Source organism: Sapajus apella, unplaced genomic scaffold (genome assembly GCF_009761245.1).
Source record: "Sapajus apella isolate SASKATOON/1434 unplaced genomic scaffold, GSC_monkey_1.0 scaffold18, whole genome shotgun sequence".
In the NCBI taxonomy this organism is placed as follows: Eukaryota; Metazoa; Chordata; class Mammalia; order Primates; family Cebidae; genus Sapajus; species Sapajus apella.
Window position 1 is genome coordinate 28,212,047 of NW_022436958.1, and position 13,788 is coordinate 28,225,834.

Sequence of the window (13,788 nt, forward strand, 5' to 3'; positions counted from 1 at the left end):
AACAAAGTATTCAAACCTCATTACTACTTGTTAGAGAAACTGTAAACATGCTTCCCTAATAGCATTATCAATGTGTTGTTGAATTTTTAAAAATGGAATAAAGATATGCATTTCTTTTAATTGTGTTTTTACTTTAGCCTCAGAGGCGGCTACCCAGTTAAAAAAAAAAGGAACTGTTTATCCATTATAACTTTGGACACTTTTTATTTAGCCAACACTTCTAATTCCCTGTTACTTTGAATTGTCTTTTACTTTTATATTTGCAATTTTATATACCCACAAATTACAAGTGTGAAAAATCTTGATGGCTAGCTTCTTTCTTGCAGTTAATTCTCAGTATTATGAAAGTTTAAGAAAATGCCTGATCTTTATTACTTCTTTTTAATTTTGTGAGTTTCATTTGCTCCTTTAATAAAATTACTAATGTTTAAATTTAAAATTCTACAGTAGAGCTACTCATCCTTAAATTAACTCTGTTAATTATGTTTTTTTTGTTTTGTTTTGTTTTGAGATGGAGTGTTGCTCTCTTGCCCAGGCTGGAGTTAAATGGCACCATTCTGGCTCACCACAACCCCCACTTCCCAGGGTCAAGCGATTCTCCTGCCTCAGCCTCCTGAGTAGCCAGGATTACAGGCATGCACCACCATGCCTGGCTAATTTTTTGTACTTTTAGTAGAGATGGAGTTTCACCATGTTGGTCAGGCTGATCTCAACTCCTGACCCCAAGTGATCCACCCACCTTGACCTCCCAAAGTACTGAGATTACAGGCATGAGCCACTGCGCCCAGACGAGTTCTGTTTTTCAAAATCACCTAACTGAAAAAATAGTCTAACAAACTGAATAGAAAAACATTACATCAACTGAACAAGAAAGATCAAACCAGTTTATTTTCATTATTTTGCAAGCTGTGACATCATATTATTCACATTTTTTTTAAGCGGATTAGTAGACACCAGGGGCTGAGGAAGATAGGGAATGGGGAAGAACTGCTTTATGAGTACAGGTTTCGTTTGCGGATAATGGAAAAGTTCTGGGCTAGGATAGCGGTGATGGCCGCGCAACCCTGTACAGGTACTGTTACTGCATCTCACACGTTAAAACGGTAAGTTATATTTTGTGTATTTTACCACAATTTTAATAAAAACGGCCAGATATTTTAAGACTATTACTAATACGACAAGTAGATTTCTGGTCAAAGATTTATACTTCATAATAGCAATTGGAATATAAAAATAACATTCTATAAAGATATCATATTAAATGTTTAATGAAAGCTTAATGTTCAATAATAACCCACTGCAAGAATAATTTTATCACCTATAAAATCAGGACTTCCCCAAGATATATTTAAATGGTTATACTTAAAATGTTATAACATCCATAGTTCAGTAATCTGCCTTGCTTTCTCATTTTTTTCATATATTATATAAAAGGAAGACTAAGTCTTCAGTATGTGATTATCACAACTATGTATTTTTTGAACTTCTACAACAGTGTTCCAAGAATAAATACCCAAATCCCACAGGTCTTTCAGAAAGGCAGGATGAAGGATGGTCATGGTGGCTCACACCCATAATTCCATCACTTTGGGAAGCCGAGGTGAGAGAATCACTTGAGCCCAGGAATTCCAGAACAGCCTGGGCAACATAGTGAGACCTCATCTCTACTAAAAATAAATTTAAAAAAAAATTAACCAGGTATGGTCACATGTGCCTGTGGTCCCAGCTATTCAGGAGGCAGAGGCAGGAGGATCACATGAGCCTGGGAGGTCAAAGCTGCAGTGAGCTATGATCGTGCCACTGCATGCATTCTAGGGTAAGCACCAGAGTAAGACCCTACAGAGAAGGGAAGAAGAAAGGGGAAAGGAGGTGGAAGGGGAAGGGGGAAAGGGGAGGGGAGGGGAGTGGAGGGGGAGAGGAGATAGTCGTGATAATCACATAATGAAAGCTTAATTTCCTTTTATATATTTTAAAATGGGAAAGCAAGGCAGATTACTGAACTATTGATGTTACAATATTTTAAGTATAACCATTTAAAAATGTATCTTGGGGAAGTTTTGATTTTATAGGTGATAAAATTATACTTGCAGTGGGTTTACTTATTATTTTGAACATTAGTTTATTAAAATTTAATGTGATATATTTATAGAATGTTATTTTTATATTCCAAGCTATTATGAAAGGGAGGAGGGGAGGGGAAGACAGGGGACGGGAAAGGAGGGAAGGGGAGGAGAGGAGCCTGGGCAATATAGCAAGATCCAATCTCTACAAAAGATAAAAATAAAATTAGCCAGGACACACCTGTGGTCCTGGCTGTTTAGGAGGCTGAAGCAGAAAGATTGCCGGAGCCTGGAAGATGGAGTCTCCAGTAAGCCATGATTATGCCACTGCACTCCTGCATGGGCAACAGAGAGTTACTCTGTCTCAATCAATCAATTAACCCATCAAACACTTGTGAGAAAAGTGGGTATTTTCACATTCTTTCTAGGGGAGCTGAACCAGGCCATGAGAAGGAGTTAGCAAGACCAGAGTCCAGGCAGGAGAAGCAACAGATCCAAGTGGACCACTGTGATCTTCTCAGGCTTCCTTTCTCTCTCATCTCACGGTACATTCTCTCATTTCAAAGTGTCCACATTATCTCTAACTTCATTCACAGTAAATTTTCATTTATGCATGTTTTATATTTCATAGACTTTAAGATCCACGAAGGATCATCACACTGTGCAACACACAGAAGTCACTCAACAAACACTTGCTTCTGTATATAGTCCTAGTTTTATTGTTCTATTTTTTTATCTGCATTTTGTATCTCTAAATTTTAAGTCCATTTATTTAGGACATAATTTGTAGGTATTTCTTTCGTCTTCCAAGTTTCTCACACACTGCTGAAGCATACAGAAAGTGCTGGATCCACATATGTAATTATTTCACGTGGCTGCTTCTGTGAATTCCAGAGTGATGTGAGCATAACCACCCTTTGTCCACAGCACTGAATTCTCTCTGGAGGGCCAGCTCTAATGTGAATTTCCCTAAGAAAGCGTCCGAATCTCTCCTCCCTTTCTTCTATTTGCACACTCTGCTTCCCTGTCCTCTGTTCCCTAAGCACTTAGAGGAGGGTATTCATGAGTAATCAGGGTGCCAAAATCCTGGATGAAACTTATGCATTTATCTGTTTCCCTTTATGCTGTAGATTCTCCTAGAGAAGGAAATTTGCTATTTTCATTTTTGGATCCCACTAGTACTAGAGTCAATATGTGTTTTTTTAAACAATTAATATACATATAAAATGAAGGTGCTTTGGTTTGACTCTGTCCTTCCTATCTAAGTTGTATTAGAAACTTAACTCCTAATGCAATGGTGTTGGGAGGTGGGGCCTAATAAGAGATGTTTACGTCATGAGAACTCCATCCTAATGAATGGATTAATGCTACTGTAAAAAGGGCTTGAGGCTGCAAGGGTGCTCTCTTGTCGTCTGCCTTCTGCCATGTGAGGATGAAGCAAGAAGTCCCCTGCCAGATGTCCAGGCCTTCATCTTGAACTTCCCAGCCTCCAGAACTGTGAGAAAGAGCATTTCTAGTCTTTAGAAATTACCTAGTCTGGGAGTTTGAGACCAGCCTGGTAACATGGTAGAAATCCCATCTTTACTAAAAATATAAAAATTAGCTGGGTATGGTGGCATTCACCTGTAGTTCCAGCTACTGGGGAGGTTGAGGCACAAGAATCACTTGAACCCAGGAGGTGGAGGCTGCAGTGAGCCAAGACTGCATTACTGTACTCCAGCCTGGGCGATAGAGTGAGACTGGTCTGTGATGGTCTGTGATGTTCCACAAAGCCACACAAATGGACTATGCCAGAAGGGTACTCTGGACATTCACAAGAAACTTCCAGCCAACCCCATAAATGGATAGAAGTAGTCAAAGATTTTTTTAAAGAGTTTTATTTGGTTTGATTTCTTCAGGGCAGAGAAAACAATAGGCAAAGCCCTTCATGGTGAGCCAGGAACAGACAAAAAACTTCAAGCACGGGTTAATACAGGATGTTACACAAAACATTTTCATAGAAGCTGGAAGTTCCAAAGTGAGAGACAACGTAGCTGAGTAGTTGCTATGGCAACAAAAATAAACTTTATACCAATATTCCCGTCATCATATAACTATTCTTTCTGCTTGCTGGGAGTTTTCTGGTATTTGAGTCCAAGAAAGGAAAGAAAGAAAGAAAGGAAAAAAAAGAAAAAAAGACTTCTGAGGCTTATTCTCAAAGAAGAAAATAGGAAGCTGATTCAGGGACATAGGCTACAGCTGATATCTCCTTTGATACAAAATAAATAGCTAGAGGAAATCCTCCTCTACAACAAAAGGTGTTTTTTAAAAAAAAATAATAATAATAAATGGTATTTTAAAAAATACCAGGCAGGTATAAAACAGGCAACTAAGATGATTAAGGAATTGAAATGAAGCAGTCACTTTAAAAAAGATAATAAATCTAATTTTTCAGATGAATAATGTCTTAAGTTCGATTTCCAGTGTTTCTATGCATTATATAAAAATAATTCTAGTTAACAAAGTTGAATTTGAATACAGAAATGAATTAGGAATATTTTCATACATGTATCAAAACTTCACAAGCCCAGAGGGCTTTTCCTCCACTATGTTTGGAGTCCTTTCTGACTGCTCCTATTCCACGCAGTACTTTGATACACGTCAAGTGCAAGGCACCTTACTAGAGAACACAGGAAATATACTAAGATATGGAGTCCTGCAACAAATACACACAAAATAACACGCATACACAGTGTCCTAAAAGTCTTGCCAAATAAAACAGAGCGTACAACTGGGCGGAGGGATAGAAAGTCACATGCTGGGGGAGGTGAGGGTTGACATGGTCTTATGGGATATGAACTTGAGATGCAGAGGTGGACTGAGACATTTCTGGAAAACTAGATGTATGGCCAGAAGCATGAGGAGCAGGGGATGGCTTGGAAAACAGCAGGAAGCTCAGTTTCTCAGGTGGCCCAGGAGAAGAAGCTCAAGCAACAGTCAGTGATAACACTAAAAAAAAATTTTTAATTAAAACTCTGGAATCACAAATGGAGAGCCTGTAGTCAGAGTCTTCTGTCTTCCTCAGGCGTGAGATCCAGAATCACTTCCCAGATTGGCTTCAGTGTCACCTTCCTAGATTGTTTCTCAGCAACCTTTACCCACACCATTCTAATGATTTCCATTGTACTTCTTTAACTGCTAATTCCCAAAAAGCTTGGTATACCATTCTTAACATTTTTTATGAAAGCATCTTCTACTTCCTTGCCTTAATGTAGCTTGCCTTTTTCTTGATTATGCCATCATACACTTCTCAAATGGACTCTATTCATTCTCTGCTTGCCTCTGCAGACCAGGGAAAGGGAACAGTCAGCATTTTCCTGAATCCCTTCTGCACTAATGTATGACTCTAGTTCATTAACAACCACTCCTCTGCCCCCAAGGGTCTCAGCTACCAGGTATATTACCACTTTAACACTGTTAATCACTTGTCTTCAAGTTACCTTCTACAAGCACTCAGGAATTTGATATCTGGCTCATAGTAAGCTTATCTTTCCTTACTGCTGTCACTACCCTTTAAATTTCATTGCCCATATTGATAGTCCATTCAACATCCTACCTAGCTCACTGGCCATTTCAAACCTGTACTTCATTACTATTAGGAATTTGTCATTACCTGAAACATCTCCACATCAGAAAAATCAAACTTACAAAAAATAATGATTATAACATATCAAATACAAGTTCTGAAGATCTAACGCATGGCATGGTTACTATAGCTTATAACATTGATACAACTGAAATTTGCCAAGAGAGATCTTAAATGTCCTTATCACAGACACAGAAAAAGGTAACTATATGAGGTGATGAATATGTTAATTAACAGTGGTAATCATTTTACAATGTAAGCATAAATTAAAACATATATATTTAAACACATACAATTTTTATTTGGCAATTATAACCTCAGCAGGGCTAGGAGAAAAACGAAGTATCCATCCTCTGAATATAACTTCTTATACCTTTCCATTCCTGCATCCCCACCTTGAGCCCTGAAATAAATACCGTAACATCATTTAAATGCCATCCATCACTGAGTACTTGGAGAATGACCAGGGCTACCCTTTCACCTCCAACCCCAATTACTTTGCATCCTTGGTCTTCCAGCTTATATGGTTCATAACATTCCAACTTGTATTTACTGTAATACCTTCCCCACTCCCACAGAAGCTTCTGAAAAAAGTAAACTGCAAAATTATTCCATTGTTGATTTCATAGTGTCTTCTTTTATGACTTGGTTTTCTAAATTTCTACAACCAAACTTGAAATAAACCACTAGAATTTGAAAATGTGAGAAACCCATTATATTGAATAAAAATATCAATCACTGTAACAGACACTTGTCAGATGCTTTCCTGGCCTCCATTTCATACTTTTTGCACAAGTTAGCAGTCCTGGTGACTAGATGAGATTGATTCCCATAACCTACCCACATAAGTGGGTGCTGATTGGCCTAAACCAAGGAGAAAGGTCTTCCAAACTTACTACTGTGATTGACAAAACCCAAGCCTAAGCCAGCTAGAGGTTAACATTACTCTGGCCATGGGGACTGCTTTGGAAACTTGCTTAAATCTAGTTCAGAGTCAGGCCAAAAGTCTTGTCTGACAATCAGAGAAAGAGGTTTTCTTCTCTAAGAAAGACAGATATGCAGATGTAACATTTGGAGCTGCTGCATCCTTTGTGCTCCACACATCATAGTTTCATCCTAGTTTCAAACACAACTCTGTACCTTAAAAAAAAAATCTACAAGTTGCTGATAAAAACAGCTTTCAAGGAGGTTATGAAAATTACATGAGATACATGCAAAGAGTCTTCCACTGGGTTATCAAGGCCCACTTTCCCCCTCTAGAAACACCTATCAGCTGGAGAACAGACATAGAAGATACTACAATTTAGGCTGATTCAGTCTTATGCTTAGTGACATGTTTGGTAAAAGTTTGTCTAGGAAGAAGGAAAAGCCTGAAATTGTGCTAAGTATTGAAAGGGGTTAAAATGACTGATGTTGGAATTTACACAAAATACAGAGATAAAAGCATAAAAAGCCAGATAACTGGCCAGTCACAGTGGCTCACACATGTAATCCCAGCACTCTGGCAGGCCAAGGCAGGCAGATCACTTGAGGCGAGGAGTTCAAGACCAAGCCCAGCCTGGCCAACATAGTGAGATCCCATCTCTATGTTTAACCAATAAAAGCCAGATCACTAGAATAAAAAGTTCAAGAGATGTACAGAGTAGTAGAAAAGGTTCAGTAGGAAAGGTAGGGAAACAAGAATTTGTTAAGTGAGTGGAATTTCTGAATTTCAGAGGTATGGTAATTTCAGTTAGTAACAAAGGAGATTATCTGCAGGAGTAGAGGTTTAAACACACACACACACACACACACACACACACACACACACACACACCCCCACCCCTCACACGGGTGCAGTGGTGCATGCCTGTAGTCTCAGCTGCTTAGGAGGCTAAAGTAGGAGGATCACTTAAAACCTAAGAGTTCAAATCCAGCATGGACAAGACCTGGCCTCAAAAGACAAGCAAGATCTTGTCTCAAAACTAAAACAAAAACAAAACACATTAAGATAGGGTATTAAATTGGTCATACACCCTGTTTTAATAGAGATCATGAGGACAGGAGGTCATAAGGGAGTGAGATAAAAGCTGTTTGCAGATGGAGTGGTGGTGGAAATGGGGGAGAAATGACTTGGCAGGTAGATGGAGGCCAAGAGAGTGGTCATGTGTGTTTAGCCAGATGGTATCCAAAGTAGTTAGAACTTTTGGTCATACATATCCTGTCATACAAGGCTGATAGAATATGAAGCAAAAATAGGGCATGAGAAAAGCCAATGTTACCTCTGTGCTAAGGAGAGTGAATATCTTCCAAAGGAAGTGCAATGTTTTTGAGGAATAAGAATATGTGGAGAAGGAGAGGGAACTGTGAGGTTGAAGTTGTTTGGCATAGAGGGGATCTCAGAGGGTATGTTAGAGTACTTAGCTGTTCCATCAAAAGTCTATATTTTGAGCATTTGTATTATTTCTATTCAGATTTAGAATAGGTAAGGATATGAGATTTAAGGACTACTTAACTCTCTATTTGAAACCTGATCATCAGCAAGCCTATTTCTCATATCAAAACCTAGATCATAATTGCAGACATTCTCTCTGCAGTTACCCCCTTTAAAGGATATTTTGAAAATAAAGTAATTGAGCAACTGGGTAATTCCTAGCTAAGGCTACTGCATTTTTTTGTTTGTTTGTTTTGCCCTTAAGTTGATATTTTACACACATTGGACTGATTAAAAAACCTGAATACTTCTAAAACAGTCAGCTGATTTTTGTTTTTAAAGCTTACCATTTTTTTCCTCCCTATATTCAAATACATAAGGAAAATAGATGAAGGGGAAAAATACATAATTTCAGATTCTTGAATAATGTTTCATTCAGCATTCTTTCATTATAATGTTAATGGGAAAAGAAATCAATTCATGCTGGTGCCACCATCTGTGTGGAATTTGCACTTACTCCTCATGTCTGCATGAGTTTTCTCTAAAATGGCTGGCTTCCTCTCACTTCCCAAAGATGTGCATGTCAGGTTCACTGGTGTGTCTACATTGTCCCGGGGTATGTGGGTGTGGGTGTGTGTGACTGCACCCTGTAATGGGATGGCGGCTTCCTGCCTTGCACGCTGAGCTGTTGGATATGCTCTGGCCATTCATGACCCTAAATTGGAATAAGTGGGTAAATCATTATCCCACTTGATTTATTTACCTTTCTTAAATGAATGCCTAGCTCACATTTATTTTAATGTTTAATAACATAACAGTTTTGGCTTTTATTTAAAATTTTGGTGACGCTTTTGTGACCAGAAATGTCATCGGAACTTAACTCTTGTTTACATCAATTAACCTATGGTAAAACTGGTTTTCTTATACCTCATTTTAAAGCTGCAGTTTCACCAAACCCAGTGACAACATAAATTGAGGACTTAACTGTACAAAGAAAAAAATCTGAGAGACAAATATCTGAAATTAAATAGCAACAAAGAGCCTCCCTACTCAATTGTTTCTGTTAACTTATATGCTGTGTATCTCACACTTGCCTGCTACATATAAAAGCATTTAATAAGTAAAGAAAGAAAGCTGTAAGATTCCACAAGGAACTCCAGAAAAGAAAAGATGGGTTACATAATACATCATTGATCACTGAGGGCAAAAATGCTTTGGAAGACTCTCCACCTCTCTCTAGAAACTAATTAAACTTTTGAGAGTTTCAGGTACCTGAGCTAACAACAATGTCAAAAGACCAACTCCAGCTTGGAACAACTTCCTTCTTTTGCACACTTCTGCATAACTTGAAATATGATATTATAACATATTCTCCAAAAGATGATTCCAATCAGAAGTCTCCAGTAAAGTTCACGTCCAAATTACTCTCCAATCAGAAATGTTATGTATATAAATACATACATATAACAATGAATTCTATATACATACTTGATTCTCTGCAGCCTATCTTTGAAAAAGTACAGAATATTCTTCCAGAGATATAATAGACTCAGAATGCTCTCCTAGTGTTATATCTACTAATTATTTTTTGTTGGTATTTTGGAATTGAGAGCTAGAGTTTAGCTCCAGCTTCCCTTGTCTTACTTGCCAAAATAACTTCTCAAAATACTTTTTTTAAAGTTAACTACATATATTAATGAAATATTTTAAAATTATTTATTCACCGAGAAAGCCTTTAATGACGTGGTTAAAAACAAAACAAAATAAAACAAACAAAACTTCCACATGACACATGACCAGAAAGACAAAGGCACATTTTAATGACAGGTGGGAGTGAGGGAGCTCAGGAAATATAGCAATGGAGACAAAGCAAGGTCTCATCCCATTGCTACTAGATAGACAGATAGATAGACAGACAGACAGACAGACAGTTTTATTTTTTTAATACGGTGGGTAACCTCCATACCAACTGTCTTCCTGCGTGCCTACCTGAATTGCAGAGGCTAAAATCCTAACTAATTCTCTTCCCAGGCTCTCATCTCCAGACATCTGTTAATTAGGTATGCCATCATGTATAGTGCTGTCTTTGTGATTCCTAGATCACAACTAAGCTTTAGGAGCAACTTCTCCACCTTCCTGATGGTAGCAGAGGTAGCAGCACCTCTAGCAGGCCAGACAAATGGTGCCACCAGACCTGAAGGCACAGGTGGGGTTCTGCTCCTCCAAACTGCCAACCTTTTTATAAGTATTGAATCCCCTGTTTGCTTTTTTGTTTTTGGTTTTTTTATTTGTTTATTTAAAACAACTGGCTTTTCTCTTGTTTTCTCAAAGTAAAAACTAACTGATCATGTACATTTGTATTTCAATATCAAAGTAGGTCAGATGAATGCTCAATTATTTTAATTTTTTAAATCCACAGCCTCTTTTGATAAACACATAAGAGCTGCTGCTTTAAGTAGTAAGTAGATACACTTCCCAAACCAATTCCCATTGGCCCTTTCCCTTTCTCTCCCTTTCTCTCTCTCTCTCTTTCTTCTTTTGACAGAGTCTCACTCTGTGGTCCAGGCTGGAGCGCAGTGGTACAAACTTAGCTCACTGCAGCCTCCGCCTCCTGAACTCAAGCAATCGTCCCACCTCAGCCTCCCTGGTGGCTGGGATTACATGTGTGCACCACCACACCTGGCTAATTTATTTTTATTTTTATTTTTTTGTACAGATGTGGTCTCACTATGTTGCCCAGGCTGGTCTCAAACTTCTGGGCTGAAGCCATCCACTCTGCTTGGCTCCCAAAGTGCTCGGATTTAGATGTGAATAACTGCGCTCGACCTCTTTTGCTCTTAAAAGGCTCAAGTTAGCAGTTCAGCCACCACATAATTAGAAACGGAAGGCTTTTCACAATAGGATCATGACTAAGAAACAAATAACTCAAGTTCAAAAGATATAAGGCCAAATTTAGACTCCATTATTCATTATGTAACCTTAAGTAAATCACTTAACCTCCAAGCCTTAATTTCCTCAACTTTTGAATTGAGTAGTACCAATCAAATAGTGTTTAGGTTAAATTACACATGTAATGTGGAGTAAGCATTAAATATCATTAGAGGAAAAAGACATAATTTTCCCTTTTAAAGTATTCATAACATCAATTTTATGCTTATGCTTTACATCTAGAAGGATCACTTTTGAGCATGTACTCTTTCCCCCTGGAAACGTCACTCCTCAAACACGCCTGTCCTGAAATCCACATCCAGGAAGATGAAGTGATGTACTCTGCCCCACCTCAGGGTTCATTCCATTCCTAGGCCCACTATATTCTGGGATCTCTCCTTGGAATGAACATTCCACTGGGAGACACACCCTACAGTTCCTCCCCATAAACATTCCTACCCCAAAACCCCATTCAACTCCCAATCAAGGATCACCCAGTCTGAAAAAAAGAAAAGAACTACAAGCTTATCTTCTGCTTCCTACTTTTAAAAAACAGTCCTGAGATAATCAGCCTTTGGAATCCTACCAAAAGGCAGAAACTCTTAAATTCATGCCATGGGTCAGACCCCCGAGTAGAATGTAATTCAAACCTGTGAAAAACCGAATTTATTCCTTCTGGAGTGATTTCTGCAGTATCTAACTTGTTAAACAGAAACTTGTTAGCTAGAACAAAACTCTGCTACATGATAGTGGCTTATAAACCTTTTTAAGGGAAGGTTCCAAGCTTTTCTTTAAAAAAAATTTTTTTTTTAAAAAGGGGGGAGTTTATGCCATTTTATATTTATAGCAGTACCAAAACTGAACCTTTTACAAATCTCATAAATGTAATTCTTTAACAAAATTCTTTAGGTATATTCATGTTATTTTGACATATATTTTATTATTCTGAAAAATACCAAAGGAAAGCAAATGAGAGGTTATGATAATATTATTCCAATTTATCTGTATTCTTATGTTAGATCCTTTTTGTGATCTTCAGAAAACTAAATGACTGAAATCACTAGTGACCTGAAAACATGTTCTACTTTCAGAGACTTTTGTTGTTATAACTTCTTTGTTAAGTTCCTTGTGAAATTCCTTTCCAATATTAACAGGTCCACGTGGGACAAGGAAAAAAAATGCAAAGAAAAGAAAAATCATACTAGTATGTCATGGAATAAAAAAGACATTTGCATGAGGAACCATTTAACAATTCAAAAATTAAGCCTATTTTATAGCAGACTGGTAAGACAATAAGCATATTCCTCTGTAAACTATGAGGGAGTATGGAAATCATTAGCATCATGTATTGGAAAAGTAATTTTCAATTACAGATTAGGAATGTGTATGTGTTTTAAGATTATAAAAATAATGTTATAGAAAGTTTTATCAGATGGCTAAAATGGCTTTTGACATAATTATCAATCATAATTATTAATCACAATTAGGTTCCCCTCCATTTGGTCTTGTATTTATTAATACAAACAGGTCACACTTACTTAGAAATCATAGAGTAAATCTGAAGGAAGTTCACAGCAGATCTCTCTTTGTTAAATAAAAGAATTGCCTGCCTATTTAAGGTGCCAATTCCTTTGAAAAGAAAAATCCAGACCTCAAAACTGAAGGGGTGGAAGTTGAACCACAGCCTTCTGATCTGTATCCTGGTGATAGCAGTACCTATTCTTACAGCGTCATTGTAAGGCTTAAATTATGTATACCATAAATCACTCCACAGATGCAAGGTAAAAGAAAACTGCATTTGTCTAAATGCTCTGTATTAAGTTTAAAAAGAATGTCCTTGAGTTTTGGAGGTATGTTATACCTAGGTAAAAAATTATGCCTAGGTAAAAACTTCTGGCAAAAATTTCCAGAAGTACACAAATAAAGTTCATTTCAGTTATTGCAGAGGGAAGGGCAGTGAGATGAAGTAAGGAGGGTAGGGAAGAAAAAAATCAGATTTGGGAAAATGCAGACACATCTCTGAAGAGTCATACAAGACTGGACCTAGAATTCTGACATTTCGGTGACCCTTTACTAGGCACAAGGATGGCCTAGCAAATTTAATTCCACTTGTTCAGTCAGGTGCACACTCCTGAACAAGGCAGTGACAGGGAAAGGAAAGAGAAAGAACAAGACTTACTAGGGCTCGGTACATATACAGAATGAGTACTTGAATTTCCCAGGAATCGCAATGCAATTTCATCCCCTCACACGAAGGCTGATGGTTCACAGTCACAGACCTATTGCCCTAGAGTGCTCTAGGGTTCTTCTATTAAGTTAACACCATTTACATGTAAGAGCAAAAGACATTGTTGAATTCACAAATCTTTACCCCACACAAGTACTAATGTTTAAGACTTAGTATTGTTAAGAAAAGCAAAGAAAATGAATTTTTAAACCTCCTAAATCAATGCCAAGAGCAAGAGCCAATAAAAACAAAAGTGAATTGTGAGAAATACTTATCACAATGACCAGTCTTCACTAAGCCCACTTCCTTCTAGGACTCTTCTCATCTTCGTCTCTAGGGAAAGTTGGTTCCACATATCAAGTAATCAAATATGCTTATTCTGAAAGGGAAGCTACCCTAAATGTCTCTTTAAAGGCACTCTTATAATAATGTTCTAAAGGAGAACTTTTAGAAATAATGTTTTTTAAGAAGCAATACAGTATTTTGAAGCACTCACAAGGCTAAAAGGATATAAACTGAAAATTATTTTACAGAA

The 13,788-nt window shown here is 37.6% G+C and overlaps 1 protein-coding gene across 7 annotated transcripts in view; it reads right to left on the reverse strand.

The window, feature by feature from the left end:
* Positions 1-13,788, reverse strand: part of COBLL1 (cordon-bleu WH2 repeat protein like 1) — a 163,082-nt gene that overhangs the window by 101,093 nt on the left and 48,201 nt on the right. The window lies entirely within an intron of this gene.